Source organism: Lynx canadensis, chromosome A2 (assembly GCF_007474595.2).
Source record: "Lynx canadensis isolate LIC74 chromosome A2, mLynCan4.pri.v2, whole genome shotgun sequence".
Classification (NCBI taxonomy): domain Eukaryota; kingdom Metazoa; phylum Chordata; class Mammalia; order Carnivora; family Felidae; genus Lynx; species Lynx canadensis.
This window is the reverse complement of record NC_044304.2, coordinates 19,241,461-19,257,262: the sequence shown is the minus strand read 5'-3', so window position 1 is coordinate 19,257,262 and position 15,802 is coordinate 19,241,461.

The window sequence follows — 15,802 nt, the reverse complement described above, 5'->3', positions numbered from 1 at the left end:
CTCATCTGCACATGGAAGGGAGGGAGACTGGCATCCTTTGGAGCATCTGTTGTTGATTTGGGGTTCTTACCCCCAGGAAAATATTTGTGCAGTCAGTTGTGGGCATGATTTGGGGTACAATACCTTCAGCTTGATAATCTCCACATGTTCCTCTATTTGGGGCATCTGCAGCCAGATCTCTTCCTTTCAAAGATGAATTTTTGTCTACCGAGTCTTCATAAGCAAGCTGTCTGGGTGCCGTGTGCTGAGCTATGACCTTTGGGGTTGCTGTGTGCCCAGCTCAGCTCCGCCCCTGATCTGATGGGTTCTGATGTCCAAGAGAACTATTTAGTTTTGCTTTCCTGGCATTCTCAGGGCCTGTGTTGTCAGTGCTGGGACAGCCCAGTGTCCTCGGCATTTCAGGAGGAGGCTTCCGCAAAGGACAGAAGCGACTGAGAAGGGGTCTGGAGCCTGCAGGGCTAGTGAGGGTTCCTGTGGGGTCAGGGTGCCTGGGTGGGACTATCTCCTTGGGCAGTATGGGCCTTGCATGGTTCCCTTTCTTGGGAAAGACATAGCCCAGCCACAGAAGTCCCTGGGGACCCAGACACCTCCATTGTAAGACCAGGAAGCTGCTGTCTGAGGCTGCAGAGAGGAGCCTCGCCCCCACCCCACCCCCGGCCCCCGCTCTGTGTCTTCTGGCTGCACACACCCTGTGGGCAGGACCCAGTCCCCAGTGCTCAATACAGGCTGCTCAAAGAATGATCCCCACTTAGCCGTCCTTGCACTATGACATACAACTGGTTCTCATAATAAGAACATCCCTGACATGGGATGCAGGAGCAATTTGAGGCCTCTTTTGGCAAGTCCTACAGAGCAAGGCGCCTGTGTGGTGTGAGGCCCCAGCTCCTGATCTTCCTCTGGGACACACCTTGGTGCCCCCATGCCACTTTAGAGTCAGCAGGGCTTTCTGGGTACCCTCAGGAAGGACAGCTTTGTTGCCAGATGGGCAAAAATGGGCCGCCCATCCTGAGATGGGCAGAGGTCCCTGCTGCTACGAGTTTCCAGCCTGACGTGGCATTTTAGCCTCGATAACTTTCCTCTGCAGCCCATGTTCTTTGCCTGCCGGCGCTGCCTGAAATGCTGCATTTGAAGCCTTAAAGGTCAGGCCTGGTGCTGCCACTGGTTCCTACAAACAAACAACAAAACAACCTACCTCAGCCCTGCCCCCAACTTCATTTATTAGAAAAGAGAAATGAGCTGGCAAAACAGGCTTCTGTGCTGAGGACTCTCACAAATGGACATTTCTCCTTCCCCCTGTGAGCTGTGGCCCAGGTGGGCATGGTGAGAACCTGGGAGTCTTCCCTTCCTTTCCTGGACCCCCTAGGCATGCTGCAGTGCCTCCTACTGAGGGTTAACTATGACCTTGCACCCAGAAGCCTGCCATGGGCAGAGCCCTCCTTCCCAACTTTGCATTTGAGGAACTGCCTGGGCTGGCTCCTGTCTCTGGCCACTAGCCCTGTGAATATCCAGACTCCAGCCAGGCAGAGCCACTTGCAGGTCCTAGTAGGAGCTCTGGTCTTTGCTCACCATATCCCTCAATCGTACTGGTCTGCTCATCCCAAGTACTGAGACCAAGAGCCCTTCTGACTGATGCCCTCCTCTGGCTCCCTACCCCTGTGGGCCTCTCTGACAACCCTGTGTTGGTATGGAGTAGGTGTGGAGCTAACCACTATGCCTTCAAAAGGCAAGTCTGAAGAGTGTATTTGGCTGCAAGGAAAAGAGGCAGCTTTTGTATCCACTGTGGCAACCACAGCATGATGACTTTTTCCATCATGATTAGTTCCTTTATCTTCTGCCAGGGAGCCCAGAGGTGGGTCTTTAGCCTGTCATTGAGGACCAAGTCTTCACCTGCAGTCTGCCTGGCTGGCCTCATTTTTAGTGGGGCTGTTCTTGGCTGAAGCCCCTCATGACAACAAGATGGCTGCCATAGCTCCAGGCATTAGAGGTATCAGACAACTGGAGTAAAGGGGTTATTGGGTTCCTCGCAAGAGGCTAGAAAACCTGGCCCAGAAGCCCCTAGCCAACTTCCCCTCGCACCTCATTGGTTAGTGCTGGGTCACATGTCTACTGTAAACCAATCACTGGCAGTAGGGAAGGTGTATTGTGATTGGCTCCAGCTAATCAGGATTTACCCTTGAGCAAAGGATGGGGTCACCTTGGGGCTGGAGGTGGGAGAGATTTTTACAGACTTGGGTTTTGTTAGCAAGAAGCGGGGAATAATGGAAAATAGGAAGGCAATTTCTGCTGCAGGACCAGACCAGAGGCCTCAACGTGGAGTAGGGGTGAGGAAGAAGGTGGGAGGGAAGGGGGGGGGCTGTCCATGCTCAAGGAAACATTTATTAAGGAAGTAGTTTTTTTTTTTTAATTTTTTTTTCAACGTTTATTTATTTTTGGGACAGAGAGAGACAGAGCATGAACGGGGGAGGGGCAGAGAGAGAGGGAGACACAGAATCAGAAACAGGCTCCAGGCTCTGAGCCATCAGCCCAGAGCCTGATGCGGGGCTCGAACTCACGGACCGCGAGATCGTGACCTGGCTGAAGTCGGACGCTTAACCGACTGCGCCACCCAGGCGCCCCAAGGAAGTAGTTATTTTAACTACATCATCAGTCACTATGAGCTGTGCCTTGGGTGATGTATTTCATGGATCCTATCCAATGAGATTAATCCATTTTTATTCCCATTTTATAGACAAAAAAAATTGAGGCTCAGCAGGGCTGAGTAATGTTGAAATCACACAGGTAGTGAGTGATGGAAGCAGGATTCACACCCCAGTACTCAGAACACCCAGCCACAGCCTCACACAGCCCTTCTGTAACTCACCTCCTCCAGGCAGTCCCCTGACCACAGGACCCTCGGGGTGCCCCCACGCCCCTGCACTCTTCACAACTGTTCCTCTCCAAGGGCTGCCTCTTTTTATCAGACTGAGTTCCTTGGGGCATAGTTTCACAGGTGCCGGCTGTCTCACTGGGCCTGTAGTACCCCCTGAGTCCTTGGAGGCTGTGGGTGTACTGAGAAGATACAGACAGAGGGCATGTCCTACTGCTGCAGAGTTGAGGAAGTGACCCATGGATGTGGCCAAGGAGAGGGCCTGAACTTGGCTGGGTGCTGCCTGTGAGACTTGATTCCCATTTGGGGAGGGGGAAGCTGTGGAGTAGGTATACTTGTGCCTGCTAACTACAGAGGGGACTGGGTGTCCATTGGTTGGCTCCCTTGATGGATATGACAAGATCCATGCTCCAACGAGACTGCATTCTCATGACCTTGCCCCTGGCCCTTCTTGCTACTCTCTGGGCTCTGTTGCCTGCATCAGTCTTGGGTCCAGGCTGGGCACAGTGTCCAGGAGTCAGTCAGCCAAGGGCATAAGTCTTGGGAGAAGCCCTGGGTTCTGTCTTGCTCCTAGATTGGGTGCCCCTCTGGTCACTGTTCCCTACCTGTCAGTGAGAGAAAAGGATTCTCTGGGGCTGGCCTTTACTGGCACAGCTGTGAGTCCTCCAGACCAAGAAAGGCCTCCTCTGATCTGAATCTCCTTTTGAGGCCTTCTCCCACTCACCAGCTGGGAGCTGATGATGGTACTGTAATCCCCTGTGCATACATGGAATGGGGGAGCAGGGCAGTCTAGGTTCACTCTCCATTCCCCCATCACTCCACTCCCTACCCTCCATCCTCCTACCTGCACCATCCCCCACTCCCACCCTGGTGGTGCCTAGATTTACCTATGGAAGACTCAGAGGGAGGGAGACAGACAGGCAGCAAGGTCAAGTATTTAAGCCAGACCTTGGCTGCTGCAGGCCCACAAATTCAGGGGCTTGTGCTGTAGGGTATGGGCCTCCTTTCCTCCTTCTGCCAGTGTCCTCCTACCCTGCCCTAGCCTTGGCCTGTGTCCAGTTCACTGTGGGAGGCTAGGCAAGCCACCTGCCCTCCCTCCTTCTCTGAGCCTCAGTATCATCGTCATTCCTGGGACCGTCCAGATTGATGGATCCTTCCATAGCTGAGGATGATGCTCTCCTGCCACCCCATCTGTGTTGCTCTCATCTCTGTACTACTCTGTAAGTAGCTACTATGGAGACCACAGCCAAGGGGGCTGCTTCTGATGGGCACAGGAATGGACACAGGAGGGGATCTCTGCCCTCAGGACTGAGTACCACTAGGACAGCGCCATCATCTTCCATGGGGGCTTAATAAGCACCTACTATGCACTGAGCATGGAGTAAGCCAGGGAGCAGTCAGATGGGCTGCAAAGGGCCTTGCCAGCTCCAAGCAGGACCTGCCTGTTGTCCAGCTGACCTCTGCCCATCCCTTAGTGCTTGACTGGAAGTCACTGTTCCCTGAAGCCTCCCCTGACTTCCCTTGTGGGTCAGGGGCTTCCTAGGCTGCCTGAAGGCTCCCCCATTCTTGTCTTGCGATAGTCTTTGCTGCCTGCCTTTCAAGGCTCTGTGCCTGGGAGAGTCAGGGGCAGTGGCCACCTGTCCTTGGCTGGAGCTCCAGGCTAGCACATACCAAGTGCCCAATAAATGTTTGCTGAACAGAGTCTACACAGATGTCTGCAGGCAAATCTGGTTGTGTCTTTGGAAGCTGGAAAAGCTTTTACACTGTTTGGGACAGGGCCTCCATATGGGCCTAGCTTTGCTGGTGCCATGAGGCAAAGGCCACTCCACGCACCCTCCTGTGGCTCTTTCACAAGGAGATGCCCCAGCCCAGGGGCTGCCTCCAAGGTCTGTCCTTAGGGGAGAGGGGGAGGTGGGTCCAGGAGCCCATGGGGCTATGTTATTTAATTGGGTAGGGGCAGGGCCTAGGCATCAATATTTTTCCAGAGCCACCCAGGTAAGCCCAAGTAGAGAATTATAGCTGTAGGGACAGGAAAGTAAATGCAGGATCACCCCTCCCCCTTGCCCCACCCAGCACAGGGTACTTCCCCAGGGAAGGCGGGGGTGGGGGCTGGCATACTGGTTCTGGGGAGTCTTCTGGTTGTGGTACCTGTGGAAGCCAGCTGTTCCTAGATGCCTATGCATGTGGCCAGTGGCCAGAGTCTATGGTCTGTCTCAGGGAGATCACTGGGCCTCCTCAGCTGGCTGCCACACTCCTTCCTGACTGCTCCTCTGTGTTGACACTTGGTCCTGCCTCAACTACTCTGCTGACCACTCCACAGCCTGCCCGAATTTCAGGACCCACCTTCTGACTGCCCCTTCCCGCCCAAGTCCGCTTAGCTGTATGCTGGGCCTGTTCTCCGGGAGCTCACAGTCTATGGGAGACTGTCAGTGAAGAAGAAATGGAAGCAAGGCTGAGTAAATGATAACTATGCATGGCTGGCGCTCCAAGCAGCATCCAAGGGGTGAGGAGACACCACCTCTGGTATTAGTGGGGGAGGTGGGGCAGGACTTATTCTCCAGATGGAGTTCTGACAGGCCTTCTCAGGGTTGCAGCCATTCCCATGGTCCTAGGCCTCTCCCACTCAGAGCTGTGGAGGCCCTGGGGAAAGCACTTGGACCCACTTTGCTCTGAGAGAAAGCCACTGGTGGGGGTGGGGAGGCAAGGACAAGGGACAGGGGCACGGTAAGGGAGGGGCTCATCCATATGACCCAACCCCAGTTCCCGAAGCTGCAGGTGGTGTCCATCCCTGTGCTGCTGATGTGTTCCCCAGGCTGCTGCACCCCTGGACAGTGCCTCCTAGCACCCAGGATGCCTTGGGCTGTGCACAGCTCCTGACTGGGGCCCCACAGCCCTAACTTCACTGGCACAGAGCAGCTGGAGAGGGGTGGCAGGAAACAAGCCCAGCGGCCATTAAGTGGTGTGATTGCCATGATTCCTGATCCAGTGCCGGGGGAAATAAATTTCATAGGGGATTTTCAGATTGGTGGCGTATGAAAGCCATTACTCTAACATGGAGAAGGGTGGGGACTTCATGGGGCTGTCCAGAGGGACGGAGCCAGAGCCATGGACTCTGCTGGCCTTGCTGCACTTACCTGCTGCCTGCTAGAAAGCCTGGTCCAGGGGACCGGAATCAAGGAGGGGAGAAGCTGTGAGTCACAAAGAGAGCCCCCTTTATGACCTTGTTTGAGTCATTTTGTGCCTTAGTTTCCTAATCTCTAAAATGGGATCACGTTTCCTGTATTTTATAGTTGTGAAGATGGAGTGTCCAGTCTTTTAGCTGACACTTTTTGAGCACCTGCCCCCGTACTCAAGAGATGGTGTTTTAGTGACAGTATCTGTGTTAAAAAGACCAGGAAACTTGTGAGTGCTTTGCACTTGTGGGCGCCTCTGACTGGAGTGGCAGCAGGAGGGTCTCACTGGTAGAACCCCCATCTAGGCCATGGAAATAATAATACTATCCCCCACCTCTAATGTGTATATGGTGGAGGCTCACAGCTTCCTGCTGCCCCCAGCCAGGGGGCTCAGAGGGTGGGGGTGGAGGTCACAGGTTGCAAAGTACCTGGCAGTGTTGGGATGCCCAGGGCAGGAGGCTCTGCACCAGGGCCAGGTTTTAATGGGCACTGGGTAGTCTGTGGAACAAATGAGTGCATGAAATTAGTTCCCAGGAGACCAAGCACTTCTCTGCCAGTTCCCCCTTTCTCCCTTGCCCAGAGGGCCCACCTTTCCTGGGTCCTTCCACACCCAGGCAGCCCAGGGCCTACTCTTCCCAGATGGAGAACTTTCACAGGGCGGGGGCTGTGTGTTAAGCACCTCTCCCAGCAGGGCAAGTAGTAGGAAACCTCATGTTAAATAAAATTCACAAAGTTGATGGGTAGCCACTCTGAACCCTGCTTTCTCACAGATGGACCTTGGGGACATGTGGACTGGGCTGGTAAACATAGGTCAGATGCCATGGCAGGGGTGGCCCACAAGTCAGCGCAAGGGGGACACGAGGGCCTGCTCCCCTCATCTCCCTGCTGTCGGGAGCCCAGCACCCTCCACCCTCTGGCACGTGGAGGTGCTCCCTGCGTACCTGGGGTTGGAATTCTGCAGGACTCCGTGTGGGAGAGCAGCCTGCCTTGGTGCCTGTGGCTGGTCTGGGTGTGTTCACGGGACTTCGTTGTGGGCAGAGCTCACCTCGCTCCTGGGCTTTGTGCCTACTGCACCCTCTGTCTGGACTGCCCACCAGCTCTGCAGTGCCACCTTCACCTGGCCAGCCCCCCAGGTTGGGTCAGGCCCTTGGCATGCATCACTAGACTCCTCTTCCCTCCACTCATCGGGTCTGGATCAGATCTGATGTCTGTTCTCCTTGAATTCCAAGCTCCTGAGGGCAAGGCTCACACCTGCCCTGATCACCACTGTTTCCCTTCCCAGTGCCCAGCCTGCAGCCTGGCCCAGTAACCATCTGAATGAATGAATAGAGAGTACATGAGCTAGTGGGGAATTTGTGGAAGGCTGGAAACAGCCTGCAGAATATTTTGTCAGGAATAAGCCCTGCTCTCCTTAAGCCAGCCCCAAGGACAACTCAGGCTCACTCACCAGGCAGAGTGGCTCCTCTCGGCCTGGCCACCTCCCTGGGGCTCCTCAGAAGGAGGGGCACTTGCCGAGGTGGCTGCTGAATCCCCCTCCTTGCTGAAGCTCTGGATGCCACGCAGCCCACAGAGGGGATTTGCATTGCTAAAGGATTCACCACAGAGCACCTGAGAGTAACCAGCCCAAAGCGTGTCAAGGCGGGTTGAGCACTCACATTCGATTTACATGCAGCTTCGAGGCTCTGAGAAGCTAGGTGCTAGCAAGAAGCAAATCCCAGAGGAAGTGGGCATCCCTCCTTCCAACCTAGTCCAGGCTCTCTAGGGGGGAATTGGAGGGGGCGTGGGCTTCACAGTGCTGAGACAACATGCCTATGGTAGGACAGCCCTGGAGGGGTATAAGGAATAATTTCCCAATTATTGGGGAGGCAGTAAGGGGCTCAAATGTAAGGGCAGGCCCCTTCTCAAAGCTGGAAAAGGTCATAAATGAGGGGGTGGCCCTTATCTGCACCCTATTTCCTACTTTAAATCTTGGCCATTGGCATCCACCTTAAGATTAGGGAGGCCCTAGAAGACATGCCCTGGTCTCTGGAGCCATACTTTGCTGGGTTCAAATTACAGTTCAGCATAGACTGGCTGTGTAGCCTTGAGTGTGTTGCTTCACCCCCTGGGCCTCAGAGTCTTCATCCATAAAGTGGGCCTGGACTGGTCTGCACCTAGCCGTGGGTGCTGTGTGACATCAGTGGGAACCACACACAAAGCATCCAGCATACAGTGAGTGCTCCACATCACTGGTCCTTTCCTTGGTGTTATGCCACCTGCTGAAGTTGGAGGCCCTTTCCCAGCCCTGCCCTGCAGCTTCTCTCCCACTGCTGAAGGAGGTGAACAGGGTAGACATCAGTCTGGTGAGGGCAGGATGTTTGGGTAAATATATCCTGAGGCATTTCCAGAAGACTCTTCTTTGCCATACTGCAAGCTAAGCTCTGAAGGGAGCTTGGTGATGGGACCAGGCTACAGCCCCAACTTAAGGCAAGGGTCAGTAAAATGAGGTGAGGACTATAGGTTAGGGACGGGGTGGAGGAAATCCAGGAAGACTTCCTAGTGGAGATGACTTGGTGGAAGGGACACAAGGCCAGAGAACAAAGCTGGGCCTGATAGGTTTAGTTATGGTCTTTGCTCCACCTCGTCTCTGTACCTGGATGTCCTCCGGGGCCCTGCCATTTTCCACAGGGAGATCTCTGTCCTGAGGAAGAACAGAGGATCCTGAGTGGGGGGGGGGGGGGGCTCTGTTCTCCTCAAGGCAGGAGGCCATGTCAAGGATGCACACAGAGGACAGCTATTTGTGGCTCATCGAGGATTTGACTCACTTTGGGGGATGGGGAGGATGTGCAGGAGGGGAGATGGGGACGAATGAATCACAGAATCTGACTGGAGTAGTTGGTGACACATGGATAGAGCCTGTGTTACCACTTCCAATCAGGCTTCAGCTATTGGTATGGGGCAGGGATTGGCAGCTGAAGCTCCTGGGTTCCTCCCTGACCCACCTGGTGACCTCTCCAGATGCTTCAACCCTACTGTGCACCTCTTGAGACCAGGCTTGGACGTGGCTCCCCCGTGACAGCACAGGGATGGGCATACAGAGTCTGCGGCGATATATCCCCCTCCTAAGAGTCAGCTTTGTTAACGTTGGTTTATCCATTTGCTAAATGGGCCTGAGTAGGGGTTACCTTCCCATTGTGCCCGACTCCCTGGGGAATATGCTGGAGAGAGAAGCAGGTACTGCAGACCTAAAAATGTCCACGATCTGTGCCAGTGACTAGGGCAGGTGGCTCCCAGCCTGGGGAGCAGACGGTGGATTCTGGGCAGAGTGGCTGGCAGATACCCTGTGTCCTTGGCTGGGACCCTTTGCTTTACTCTGGAGAGGCCTCAGCTGGTTCTTGAACTCTTCTTGTTCACTGCTGTGTCCCAGCTCTAAACTGCTGGGAAATTCACAAACAATGACACCTGGGTGTCGGTGCCCCGGAGATCCATGATCCTCACCCACCAGGGGAGCTGAGGTGGATGATCCAACTGCCACTGCAGTTTGAAAACCACAACTCCATCTGTCCACAGATGGGAAACTGAGGCACAGAGATGGATGAGCATGCACAAAGCCCATGGACTCAGGCGCTAGGAATCAGAATCCAAGCGTGCAGGAGAAGGCACCATGGGGCAGGGGTGGGTAGAGTCGCTGGGGTGCCCCAGATGGGACAAGAAAACAAGAGATATGGAGAAGACAGCCCAGGTCTGGGCTACTCCTTCCCTGCACTTTCTTTTTGCTTCCTGGAAAAATTGGCTGCTCCAGCGCCCAGCCCTTCTGGGAGAGCCATGAATTATGCACAGAAGCCACAGGCCTGGGCAGGCCCATCATAAATGAACTTTAATAATTCATACGGAGAGGAGCCAGGGAAAGGGAGGGCCTCCTGGGCCAGCCCTGGGGCAGCCACTAGGCTTCCAGCCCCTCTGCAGCCTTCTCCTATCAGCCCACCTGCCTGCTCCTGTGGCACGCAAGGTAGGGCAGGGTAGTGGGGAGGTCACCCGACTCTGGGGAGGTGCAGCCACTTAGCAAATGGCCTATTCTTCCCGGCTGAAGAACGAGAGCCTCCTCCCTCAGGGCTCATAGCCCCAGGCAGAGGCGGACTGTAGACAAAAGAGAGGATGTCCGGTGCAATGCTAGCTAACATAGTAGCCCCAGGAGGCATGTGGAGATCAGTTGCTGTTTGGGGGGCCCACTTAAAGTGGAGTGTGAAAGTGGACTTCACCAAGCAGTTGATGTGTGTGCAGAGACCTGAAGGCAGTGAGAGAGGGGCCCCCTGGACTTCTGAGGAAGGACCGATCGAGGCAGGGGGAACAGCATGTGCAAAGGCCTGTGCACAGAGTACAGGAGTCTATTCAAGCCCCAGTGAGGAGGCCAGTGTGGCCTGAGGAGCAAGGGCAAGGATACCACTGGGTGGATGGCCGCTGGACGGACTTTGCCCTTCCTGTGATGGCATAGAGCTGCAGCATAGTGTTGAGAGAGGAAGGACATAATTCCAACAGGCTGTGCATGGAGGTGAACGGACCAGGAAAGGTGAGAGTGAGGGCAGAAGCTGAAGACCGGTGAGCTGAACATTGTATGTGTCCTAGGGAGAGATGGTGGCAACCCGGGGCAGGCTGTGGGCCAGGGAGGTTGTAGGCAGCGGGCAGATTTGGACACTTTGTACAGGTGTGGTGAACAGGACTTGCTGATAGACTGAAAGCAGATTCCAGGTCACCCTGAGGCTTTGGGCCTGAACAGAGGGAGCTACCATCAGCTGAGTCAAGGGAAGTAGGTGGTGAGGGAGAGAAGGGAGAGTGAGGATCCAGAGGGAGGTCGGGGAATCGGTTTTGGATCCATTCAGTTTGAAAGGCCTGTTAGACATCCAGGTAGCCATGGGACACCAGCAGCTGGACATTTGAGAACTGGGGTCCTGAGGAGAGGTGTGTGTCATCCTGACTGGCATTCATTAGCTATGTGACCTTGGGCACATCACTCAGTTGCTCTGTGCCTCAGTTTCCCCCTCTGGGGAGTAGGGTTGAACGACTGACTTGAAGATGAATCGAGGCAGTGCAGTGAGAGCCCTGGCCTGTCACCGCTGTGATGCCTGACTCACAGACACAGGCCCCAGGAAGGAAGACCCCAATTAGAGCCCTTGGGAAATGAGTCTCCAGATGGCCTGTGGAGGCCTCAGACCGCTCCTCACACAAACAGAGATCTGGAGAGACGAAGCACAGGGCTAGATGTGGGCCACAGAGCAGGGCTTGTTATACGACAGGGGCTGGGGGGAAGACGGCCTCAGAGCTCCTCCTTCCCACCCAGGCCATCACCAAGGCCCTCCAACATGAACTCTGGCCTGGGTCCCCATGCCTTCCCTGCCCCTTGGTGCCTTCCCCAGCCACTCTCCAGGTACTGCAAGGGCTGCTCTCATGGAGGCTGGAGCTGTCCCCCTTAGGCTCTTCTCTCTACTGCTGGAAAACTCCAGACCAGGTATGGTGAGCAGGGTCCTGCTCAGGAACCCCGTGACTGTGGGTGTGACAACCACCTCACTCCCAGAGAGATGAAAGGATGTTACCAAGGTCACAGAGCTAACCGTGGCAGAAACTGAAGTCAGGCTCAGGTGACCCTCCATGCTTTCCTAACCACTGCTGGGGAACCTCTTTCCCCTTCTCAGCCAGAACAACCCTGGCTGAGGCCTACATCGTCTATGGGTCCTTCCTGACTGCTGCTGCCCCTGTATGCCTTAATCCTGCACTGATGGTGGGGAGTGAGGCCGAGGTCTGTGACCATTTGCTGTGTGAGTCTGGACACTCTCCATCCCTCTCTGGGCCAAGTGGGCTGCCTGGCGCTCCCAGCCCGGGGCCATGCTGCTCTCTGGCTCCAGGTCTTCTCCTGCCCTCCCCCCACTCAGGCTGTTAGGAGTAAATACTGGGCTGGACCCAGCGCCCTAATTAAAGCTGGCTGATTGTTCACTGTTAGTCTGAGGGAAGGAGGCACAGTCTCGCTGCCTTCTAGCTGAGAGCCAACTAGAAGGAAAAGCTTTTTCCCCAGGAAAGATAGGGAAGGGACAGCCCGTAATTAATAACCTCATTAAGGAGCAGTATTTGGGCAGGGTCCCAAGATACACATAGTCGAGGCCGATGGATTTGGACTAATTCGAGCTTTGGCAGCACCAGCCCCTCCCCAGCTCCCCCGGGTCTCTGAGAATCGCTTGTGATAAGTGGACTGCCTTTGTCCCTGTGTGCTTGGGGATGGTGGGATGGGGATGGCATAGGGGGTCAGGTGCTATGTTGCCCATACTATAGGGGTTTGTTTAGCTGAATCACAAATCCGTTGAAGATGGGCCAGTTTCTTTGAGTCCTTTGCCTCAGTTTACCTATTGAAGGGGTGGTGGCTAGCTGGGGAGCCTCATTCCACCATGAATCAGCTGGTCCAGCATGCTCCCCACTCACCCCGTGCTGACTGGCCTCCACATCTGTAGGCGCTCTCATGTCCTTGGCCAGGAGTAGCTGGGCGCAGTTGTTCTCTCAGGAGCGAATGACCTTGGCTAGACTTTTCCCCTCTGCCATCCTTGGGAGGCTGCGATCGAATCAGGGTCAGGGGTTTTACACTGGCTTTGAGCCCTGAAAGAGGCCTTTGAGGCTTAAGCATCTTCTCTCTTGAGTAGGCAAAGGGAAGTTTTCTCTGATCACGGGAGGCCCTGCCCTTCCCAGGGATTACGCGTCTGTCAAGGTCTCTAGGACAGTGCAGGGAGGGGCTGCAGCCCACCTGGAGGCCTCAGTCCAAGGAAGAGGCACAGCAATCCCATGCTTAGTGAGCTGCAGGTCTGTGGAAGAAGATTGGACTGTGGGTCTGTGCACATGAGTGTGTGGGGCGGTCATCATTGCTGACATTCCTTCCACGGGACCCTGGTGTCCACCTGCCTCTTCTTTGGGTCCTGAGAGTAGACACGTGGTAAGCTTTATCTCCGTTTTCCAGATAGGAAAACTGAGGCCTAAAAGGACACATCTGGCTCAAGGCTTCAGAAGAGCCAGGGCTGGATCCTGGCACTCAGTCTAGGTGGAGAGGGACATTCACCCGAGTGGTCAGGGAGGACTCCCTGGTAGAGGTGGCTCCGGAGGTGCCACAATCCTGGGGTGCAGCCTTGAGTTTTCTGCTATTTACAGCAAGGCTGTAATCTAGGGGAGGGCTGGCCATGGCTGGTGCTCTGCTTCAGCAGAGGCTACAGCTGTTCTCTGAGCTTTGGGTGACTGTTGTGGGACCAACACAGGCCCCCTAGGCCAGGGTGGGGGAGTGGCCCCCTTGCCCACTCACCAGTTATCTTCCCCTGGGCTGGGGTCAGCCTGACACAGGCCCTCTAGCCCACCTCTCTTGGGCTTTGTTCATGTCTGTATCTCTCTGTCTGTCTCTTACTACCCTTCTCCTGCCCTATCTTTTCTTCCTTCTCCTTCAGAAGACTGCGAAGGCACCGAGGTGGGAGGTGGCAGGCCAGCTGAAATATAATCAGAATAATTAAATAGCAATTTATTTTAAATCATCGCCTCCCCCAGAGCTGGGAGAATAATTGGCCAGCCTGTCATGAGAGAAGCAGGAGACCTGTGGGCTGCCACCACTGCCAAGTTTGGTTCACATGCCCTTAGCAGCAAGTGGCCTCCACTGTGCCTGCTCCCCCACACCCCTCACCTGCCCCAGCCTAGTCCTCTGTTTTGCCATCTGCCCCTTCCGCTTCACCTACAATTCCACACTTGGCACACCTCCAACCCCAACATGATGGCTGCTCTGCTGAGCTAGTGGGGGGACAGTAGATTGCTCATAGGTATCCAGTGGAACCAGATTTATCCAGGCAGTCTGCCTGGTGGAGGCAGCCTACAGCTGAGCTTTGATGGCAAAATGCCTCCATAGCAGTGGTAAGGACGACACCGCAGAGGCAGATATTGGGAGTTCCCTATTAGGCCTTGGCCTCCCTGGACCTGCTCCTGTCTGCTCTGGAACAAATCCTGCCTCCTTCCCTCCTTGCCCTTCTGCAGGGTCCAGCCGCCCACACCCACCCATGCCCTCCGAGGGTAAACCTGCAGTGTCACCTGTCTCTGGTTTTTTGATTTGTTTAATTATAGATGAGTTTTCTGCATAATTTATTCCAAAAGCCTGGATTATACTGTACAATTAAATCACATTCTGATCAACAACTTTGCGTATAAAATTAACAACTGGCAACAGTTTAATCTGTGCTGCTGCATCTGCACATAGGCTCTTTCCTTTTTTCCCCTCATCCCTCTCCCCCTCTCCCCTTCTCTGGGCTTCTCCTACCCCCTCCCCCTGCCCTGCCCCTCCCCTCTGGGGGAGCCTGTGCAGCTCAGAGCTGGAGGCCCCCAGGGTGGGCTCTGTAGTTTGACCAGGGCCTCCCCCGGGTACTAACTGGGGTCTCGGTGGTTCTGCCTGCCAAAGGGGGTCCTCATCCCCAGCTCCTCACCATACATGTGGATGACCTTGCTCCCTTGCCTGATAGTGACAAGGCCTCTTCTTTCACTTACTCTTCTCAGTTCTGAAGCGTGCCCTGGAGAGCAAGGCCTGGCGTCCTGCAGCACCTCGGTCTTCTTCCCGCTGGGCTGCCCTCAGCCTGCCCTCAGCCTGCCAGGCCTGGGACGAGTGTACCTCTGCCCCTTGCCCACTCCTGGCCTCTCTTAGCCATTAGGGGAATCCTTTCTACACTGCCTCCCTCCACATCCTTCTCCCCAAGTGCAGGCATTCCTAGGAGATTTTATAAACACCGGGGGCTGTATTGGATAGGCTTCTAGCCCCCAGGAGTGCCTGGTAAGTGTGCCAGACATCAAGGCTGCCACGTAGATTTGGCCATTAATACTATTCAGCCAGTCATTTCCCCTATTTACAGACCAGAATGCTGAGATTTGAAGGGAGCTCAATCTAGGGGCACCTGGGTGGCTCAGTTGGTTGGGCAGCCGACTTTGGCTCAGGTCATGATCTCACAGTTTGTGAGTTCGAGCCCCGCGTCGGGGGGCACAGAGCCTGACAGCTCAGAGCCTGGAACCTACTTCAGATTCTATGTCTCCCCCTCTCTCTGCCCCTCCCCTGCTCACGCTCTGTGTCTCTCTGTCTCTCAATAAATAAACGTTAAAAAAAAAAAAAATTGAACGGAGCTCAATCCTCCCCCTCCCTCCAGGTCACACAGCCAGCCACTGCTGCAGGAGGCTGCCCAGAAGTTGCCTTGTCCTGGAAGGGTGGGGTCAGGGAGCTGATGGAGCCAGGAGGACAGGTCTGGCTTCTTTCTAAGTATGTGGCCCTGCACCCATCCTTGCCAGGGGCCTCAGTTTTTTAGCTTATGGAATGGGGGCCCAGTGCCTGCACCTCCCTGGGTTCAGGCACATGGAGGTTACAGGGATACAAGGCTCTGTCCTCAGCCTCTCCCTCTCCTGCCCATGCCAGTCATCCTGAGGGCTGCAGCCCCTGGCTGCACGTGCCTCCTCCCAGACACTCTCTCTCCTCCCTGTCTTGCTAATTTGGCACTTAGAGACACTTGGAGATAAGCAGTGTCATCTCGATGAAGAGCATGGAAAATCACAGGGATGTAGGGAGCCAGCAGGTGGGCCTACCCTGTTGGGAGGGTGACCCACGGGCAACACTGTCTGACCAGGGAGGCGTTGCAGAGCTAGGCACCTGGACCCAGGCTAAAGGGAGCCCAGACAAGATTTGGTCAGCTTGCCTTTGACCCAGCAGGTCCGTGGATCCTGATATATCCCCCATACTTCCAAATCC